The sequence below is a fragment of the Piliocolobus tephrosceles genome, chromosome 7, assembly GCF_002776525.5.
Source record: "Piliocolobus tephrosceles isolate RC106 chromosome 7, ASM277652v3, whole genome shotgun sequence".
NCBI classification, from domain to species: Eukaryota; Metazoa; Chordata; class Mammalia; order Primates; family Cercopithecidae; genus Piliocolobus; species Piliocolobus tephrosceles.
In genome coordinates, this window is record NC_045440.1 from 91,005,181 (window position 1) to 91,013,052 (window position 7,872).

General features: G+C 40.2%; 1 long non-coding RNA gene across 1 annotated transcript; it reads right to left on the minus strand.

Annotated features, from left to right (window-relative positions):
* Positions 1-881: 881 nt before the first annotated feature.
* Positions 882-6,490, minus strand: LOC111549670. The gene is made up of 3 exons (XR_002733802.2): positions 6,419-6,490; positions 3,601-3,709; positions 882-986 (listed from the first exon to the last, which is right to left on the minus strand). It is a non-coding gene; the product is annotated as an uncharacterized LOC111549670 (long non-coding RNA).
* Between the last annotated feature and the right edge of the window lie 1,382 nt (positions 6,491-7,872).

A 7,872-nucleotide genomic window follows, 5' to 3' on the forward strand; every position in this document is an offset into this window, starting at 1 on the left:
GCCTCCATTTTGTTCTCAGGAAAAATAATAAGAGCATGGGAGTCAAACTGGACTCTCCTTCATACTACACTTTCTCTCTGTTAGTAAGTCCTGTTGGCAGACTTTTAAAATAGATTCTGATTTTAACTACTCCCTGTTTCCACCATTTCAAACCTAATCTAAGTGTCTATAATTTGTCACCTAGACATGGCAACAGACTCCTAATTGGCTTCTCTGTCTTCACTCTTGCCTATCACAGTCCATCCTTACAGAGCTGTCAGAATGATTTCTCTAAGCATAATGACAATAATATTTGCTGAGTTCTTATTATTTATAATACCAGATTCCATTCTAAGCTCTTTACCTGAATTTGTTCCTTTGAACCCTTTGAGATGTATATTATATCTGTTTCCATTTTATAGATGAGAAAACTGAGGCATAAGAAAGACAAAAACTTGTACAGGGATGTATTGCTAATAATTGATAGAAGCAAGATTTGAATGTGGGAAGTCTGTTGAGCTCATAAATGCTGTATTTTATTATTTTTATGTCACTCATCTGGTTAAAATATTCTAAAGTCTCCTTATGGGGGATGCAAGGCCTGGCCCCTACCTACCTCTTTGATTTAATCTCGAATCCTACTTCTCTCTCTCCTCCCTACCTTATTCACTGTGCCCTAGCCATGCTGGCCTCCAGTTTATTGCTCATTCCTGTTTTAGGCTTTTGAATTTGCTGTTTTTTTTCTTGGGATGCACCTTGCCAGGTCTTTGTATGGTTGCCTCCTTCTTGTCCCCTAAATCTCACTTCAATTGTCACCACCTCCATAGCCCTCCTCAACCCCTCTACCCCATCTTTTCTCTTTGAAGCCCTTACAACCACCAGAATGCATCTTATTTACTTACTTGTATTTGTCTTCTTTCCATTACAATGTAAACTTCTTTGGGCTTTCAGTCTTCTCTCTGTAACCCAATGCTTTGAAGAACGCCAAGCACATACACACCTCATGTCTGAAATGGGTATGACAGGGGTATTGTTAAGAGCAACTGGAATTATATCCAGGAAAACGTTTTGTAAAATATGAATTTCTTAATATAAATGGGGTATTATTGTTTGAAACTGGAAACCCTGATGGGACAGAGGCCAGGACTGATGCTGAGGCATTATCTACTGTGAAGGCAAGAATCTATACCTTAAAAAAAAAAAAAATCAATGAGAAAGGAAAATAAATAACTAATACACATTATTTGTTATTAAAACAAGGAATAGAACATTTATCCAAGATTTATGTCAAATCAAGAAAGCGTAGCCGGGCATGTTGGCTCATGCTTGTAATCTCAGCACTTTGGGAGGCCAAGGTGAGACGATTGCTTGAGCCCAGAAGCTAGAGACCTGCCAGGGCAACATAGTGAGACCCTATCAGTACAAAAACATTTAAAAATTAGCTAGTTGTGGTGGTGTATGTCTGTGGTCCCAGCTACTTGGGAGGCTGGAGCCCAGGAGGTAGAGAGGCTGCAGGGATTGCTCCATGATTGTGCCATTGCACTCCAGCCCAGGTGACAGAGCGAGACCTTGTCTCGAAAGAAAGAAAGAAAGAGAGAGAGAGAGAGAGGGAGGGAGGGGAGGAAGGGAGAGAGAAAGGAAAGAAAGAAAGAAAGAGAAAGAAAGAAGAAAGGAAGGAAGGAGAAAGCGAAAGAGAGAGAGAAGGAAGGAAGGAAGAAAGCAAGGAAGGAAGGAAGGGAGGGAGGGAGGAAGGAAGGGGAAACAGTGACATGAAATCCCTGGAAAGAAGTAGTGTTCTGTTGTCTCAAGTGTGGGTGCACATTTGCACATCTATTTCCTTGTGCTTATACATTATATTTTATCTAGGAGTTTGCTTTCTAACAGGAGAATCTGGCATGTCTGGACAGGGCTATTAGAGCTAATTATTTCCCAGGTCTCCTGCTGCACAGGCAGCAGGAATATTTTTACAATTCTGCTTTATGAGCTCCTGGAGCCATAAGCATCTCCACAGGTTTCAGAGCTCCATCTTGGGGCAATTAGCAACTGGTCATGACAGGTACTACAAGTAGTGACTACACTGACAAATTCGATTACACAGAAACTATGTGTTTCTGGTGGCTTTTATGGGCACCCCTGACTGCACTATAATTCAAAAACGTTGATTTGCCTAGTATCCAGAGGTTCAAATTTTGGGCCAAATGCAACAACTGTGTGCATTTTCTGTTCTACTCGGCATTTGCATAAACCATTGTCATTATCCCTATGGTTTTCCATGGCTTTTATTTTAGATGTTCAGATTTAAGTTCATTTCCATCCTGCAAAGCATACTGGGATTGGATGTGTCCAAGAAATGGGGACTCTGAGATCCAGAAAATTTCAGAGGAGAGCTTGAGAGAAGAGTACATTGTCTTCTAAAGGGAGTTGTTAGAGGATGGGCGTATTTTTTCTGGTGGCCAACAATACTTCTCTTTTCTGTTCCAGAAGCACCACTATAAGACCAACCTCCGAGTCATGACTCTCGCCAGGCGGCAGGAGTAGGGTGAGTCCAGAGAGAGTACCCCTGGTCGGGGGCAGGGGCACTACTTTGATAACCTCTGGCCTTGATCACTGCCTGTGGTCTTGGGTTTACAGTCAGGAGACTAGGGATAGTCCTCAACAGCAAATCTGGTTTTATTTGGTTTCATTTAACATGTGGTGTGTGCTTAGTGAAGGTGAGTCATGAAGAAACCAGATTTCAGTCTCCTGTGCTCTTAGTTCCCTTACTAAACTTTGTTAGTTTTCATTTTTCCCTCTGAAGAAAAACAGAACAATAAGAATCAAATTCAATGGAAGCCAATTTATAAGTGTTGTTATCACTGCACCCTCTTGAGACCTTTTCCTCTTGGGATCATCTCTTCAAATCCAGGCTGCAATGCTTGCAGGCACAGCTGTCTAATGATAGATTACATTGATACCACAATACTGGCATAAACTTCCACATTACAAAAGGCAAACAGCAGCATCTTTTGAAAACAGCACTGAACCAGATAATCAGGGGACTGAGGTCCTTGCATCCACATACCTTCTACCTTCTATTGTCTGAGCTTTCATATGGTCTTTATATTCTTTCTGTAATAAAAGCAGACTTATTTCTTTCAGAGGAGTACGGTCAAGCTGATGTGAGAAAGTAGACTTAATATCCTGGAGGGAAGTGTGTGTGTATGTGTGTGCGCGTGTGAGTGTGTGTGTGTGTGTGTATGTGCGCCTTCCTTATTTTTCAGTACAGTTGGCTCTCTGGAATGTTTAATAGGTATTTTGTGTTGTAATTAGCTACTGTGCTGTACACTTTGCTGCTAGGGCCACTCAACTTCCAAATGTAAGTCAAGCCCCACTCCGGATTCAGGATCAGCTTTGACCTGGCAAATAAGGGATTTAAAGAGCCATAGATACATGCTCTTGAGATCAGCATCATCTCCCTGGTTCCCATTCTGGTTCTGACTTGGTCCATCAATTACAGTCATTGGGTTTCTTTCCCACTCCCGAGCCTTGACATACTGCATAGTTTGAACCCCTAGATCCCGACCTTACTCCTGTGTCCAAGTTGGAATCTTGTGAAATACCTGCTCGTTTCCCCAGACTTACCTGACATTTCTTGCTTGCTTGGATCTCTTCGCTGTCTTATTCTTCAGGTGTTTCTGAGAGTGGGCTCTGTCGTTCGCCACCCTGTGATGAAGCTCCCCGATGGTGACTGCTTGAGGGGATAGTGGAATTCCCTGTCAGATCCTGCAGCAGGGTCTGTCCCTTTGCTGGAGTTGGAGGATCTAGTTCTAAATCTGTATTTTTCACCCATCTGTCTCATGCATCATAGTTAGTCATTTAGAGAGGTAATGCCCTGATGTAGGACAAGTAGTAAGGAGGGATTGAGGCACTAAGCGGATACCCTGCCTCCAAAGGTGAAATACACGAATATCAACATATTTACTGGGCATCTAGTGTGTGCCAGGCCTGGTGCTGGGCACTGGGGATAAAATGATATGGAAACAGATATGACCACGGCCTCATAGGGTGTGCATTTTAGTGAAAGAAAAGTAAAACATGTGTAAGCTGACAAAAAATTTGTAAATTACGACGAAAGGGGCTAAAATAGAGGCTGAGAGAATTGTGGCAAAGATACAAAAACTATTTGTTTGGATGCTCATGCTATAGCTATCTTAAGAATGGAAAGAGGATTTTCACCTCCCCTGTTCTCTCTGGATATTTTTCACTAGAACTAAAGTAATTTCAAAGAAATGACTACACATATGAACAGTTATCTTGTGAAGTCAGGATATGCTGCACTGTCCCTTATGCTCTGCAACTCTGAAAATCAACTTCGTTTTCTAAACAAATTTAATAGCCTGACCTTGGGGCTTGCCACATGCTGTTCATTAGGGCATGGGATGTTAATAGGAGCCTATTTTTTTCCATAGATTTACCCAGACTTAAGAAAATGAAAGAATGAGAAGATACTTGATTTCTTAAATTCCAAAGGGGATGCCTGATGATATATGATATAATTTGTTTATAGAGTGTAAGTAAACTGGAAATATAGATCCTTGGACTAGGCCTGCTCAGGTTTTTTTGTTTTCTTCCCACAATTAAAAGAATTTCAGAGCAGAATGGTTGCAATGGAGGCACACACAGAACTGGGTCCATCTGTCTGCAGCCACAAATAGAAAGCTTGTCACAATTGAGACAATATTAGTTAATCTTTGCCCAGGAAACCACGGAGTGGCAAGTGTTGATGGCATGCCTTCAGAAGTAGACTGATGCTTAGCTGTGCAGGACAATTATATTAAAAAAGAAAAATACACTCCTTGGGAATATATATGATCTGTAAGGATTTCATTATTTAAATTCTCCTTATTTCTATTGGTCAATTTTATATAACCCCAAGTATGGGCAGAACTGTGAAGAGGTGGAATGAAAATACTTTGCTGGTCTCTTTAAACACCCCCACCTTCTTCCAATGATAGACCAGTGAGGTGACAGCTCTGGATTTAACAGTGTGGTCAATGGGAACGAGGAGGTGTGGGAAACCAAGATAGAACCAGCACCTACTCCTCAGCTACTTTTTTCACTGCTATAGCTAGTGTCAGTGTATGACTGAATGTGCAATGAAATGACAGCAGCCAGCATGAAATGTTTTCTTTTCTGATGGGGCATTCCATGAACTCCAACTTGCAAACTCACCCTATGTAAAGGACCTGCACTGTCCCAAAGATAACTTAGAGGTGAGGGAATTGGATGCTTTGTTATTTATATCTCTTATTTGGTAGTTGGTTGGGGGCGGGGTGTTTAGACTGATAACCACTTCAGCTCTAATTCTGGGGAGGGGGGCAATTAATTAGTTTACAGGTAACACCAGCAATATGCTGGCATTGGCTGGTACTGGCTTTCATCTTTGCATTTAGTAACATCATGTTAGATGCTTGGCCATAGTGGGAGTATTTATACCAAGGAATTTGGCAAATACTATTAATCAGAGCTTTTTTTTTTCTCCCAGAGAATAATGTTACCCACATACCACTCGATAAATCTCAGATGTCTTGTAATATTCACAGTGGAGACTGGCTTTCATCTTACTTTGTCTATGTGAGGAATCTTCCTTAATGGATAAAGTGAGGACATTTATTTATGTACATTTAGTATTTTGCCCCTGAGAACAGCAGCAAATCCAATATTTACTCTAAGTGAAAGCATCCCTGTCACTATAAGCCTTCAGGGGAGATTTGCACAGAGTTTTGGCATCATGAGTGTAACTTGGGTAGGACAATTGCTGATGGCAGCTATTGTTTTGGTTTCCTGATAAACCAAAGACTTCCCTTAGATCGTTCACGCGCATGGTTAGTGGAAGCTTTTTCAGGCATTCACATCTTCCTCCTTCTTGAATAGTTACCTTTAAGTGCTATAGTTCTTTTTTTTCTTTTTTTTTTTAAAAATAATTCTTGCTTTTATTAATGTGGCTATTAAGTTTATTGATTTCTTAAGTATCTTTATTCAAAGGTAGTTCCTCAAATTTGGAGTCTTTTTTGGGAGGCATACTTGTACCAAACTGACTTTGTCAAAAGAAGTAGGGAGTGCATGGTATTGTACTTGGAATTTTGGTGTTTTGTGGAAAAGAAAGACAACAACAGGGAGAAATAAAAAGATGTGGAGAGTTAAGATGTTTCTTACTCTGTCAATTTTATTTACCCTCAAACACCCTCTAAGTGGAATTTTGACCTGTTATTGGTAAATCATTCTAATATCTCCCCTTAATTCCAGGTGGATATTTATCTTAATTCAACTTGTCAGGTAGTAAAAATTCTGTTATAAATGGCCAGGTTTAAAAAGCAGAGACATTATCACGCGGTAGGAAGAAAAGTTCCCAGTCCATGCCAAGGCAAGTTGTGAAATAGGAACACTTTACATTTCTTACCTTTCTACCTCTCTTAGTGTAGATTTTTCCTAGGATTGTCCCCACCTTGAGACACTCAGGACCTTCATTACTTCCTCTGAAGAATCCAGTTTATCAACCAAATATAGTTCTGTACCAGGTCCTGTTCAATTCAATTCAAAAAACATACATTGAGTACATTCTGCATGCCAGGAGCTGTCCCAGGCCCAGCGAATTAAACATTGAATAAAGCACAATCCATGCTTCAAAGGAGTCTCACAATTTAGTGAGACCCCTTCCCCTACATTACTCTAAAACCATTCAGAGTCGGTATATAGTGGTCTATTGATATAAGCCAAGTTCTACATGGATACTAGGGGATTAAGGAAGTCTTCAAAGGTTGAAAAGGAGAGAGGAAGGGAAGGATATACCAATTGTACAGTTAACATTCATTGAGCATTTACCAGCTGCTAGCTTTTCTAAGGACTTTGCATATATTAAACTTATTTCATCTTTACAACAGTGCTATTAATAGTAGCAATACTATTGCCATTTTCCTACTGTATCCATTGGGGCACAATGAGGTTAAGTTGTCAAATGCAAGCAGTAAGTAGTAAAAAGTGGTTTTGAACCTAGTCGAGCCATCATGGTTACCACTGGGCTGTATGCAAAGATACATTTTTTATTCAGTCATACATAAGTACAAGTGTATGTATGTGTTAGCTCTAATGATATAAAGAAAAGTTGAAAATGGCTTGTTCCTTCAAGTATCCCAAAATCTAATGGAGTTGACATCTCAGCAAACAAAACATGACAAATTTGATTTAAACAAAATACAAAGGTTGATGAAAGAACATACAAGGGACTCCTACTCTAGACAACAGGAGTCTTGTACGATGAATATTAATTAATTTTATATGCTATGCCCACTTATAAAAAATATTTATTTAAGAGGACTTTCAAAGATGTAGGAAAGATAGATTCTTTGAAACACCAACAACTTTTTGACTGGGAACTTCAGTCCACTTATTTCACTATAATATCTTTTCAGTCTCTCAGCTCTCTTGGTGACTTCCTAAACCAGGTTGAATGCAACCCATGTCTCCTCTGCATCTAGGCCTGCAAGGTGAAATTACGCTGGAGGAAAACCCACACCTCACATATGTGGTCACTAAGATCAAGTGAACTCTTCTTTTTCTTTTTTTGTAATTACAATTTTAAAAATTTCAATTTTGGGGGGGGTACAGGGAGTTTTTGGTTACATGAATGAGTTGTTTTGTTGTGAATTCTGAGATTTTACTGCACCTGTCACCCAAGCAGTGTATACTCTACCCAATATGTTGTCTTTTATTCCTCAACTTTTCCTTCCTTCCTCCCTCCATTCATTCATTCATCCCTCCCTCCCTCCCTCCCTCCCTCCCTCCCTCCCTCCCTTCCTTCCTTCCTTCCTTCCTTCCTTCCTTCCTTCCTTCCTTCCTTCCTTCCTTCCTTCCTTC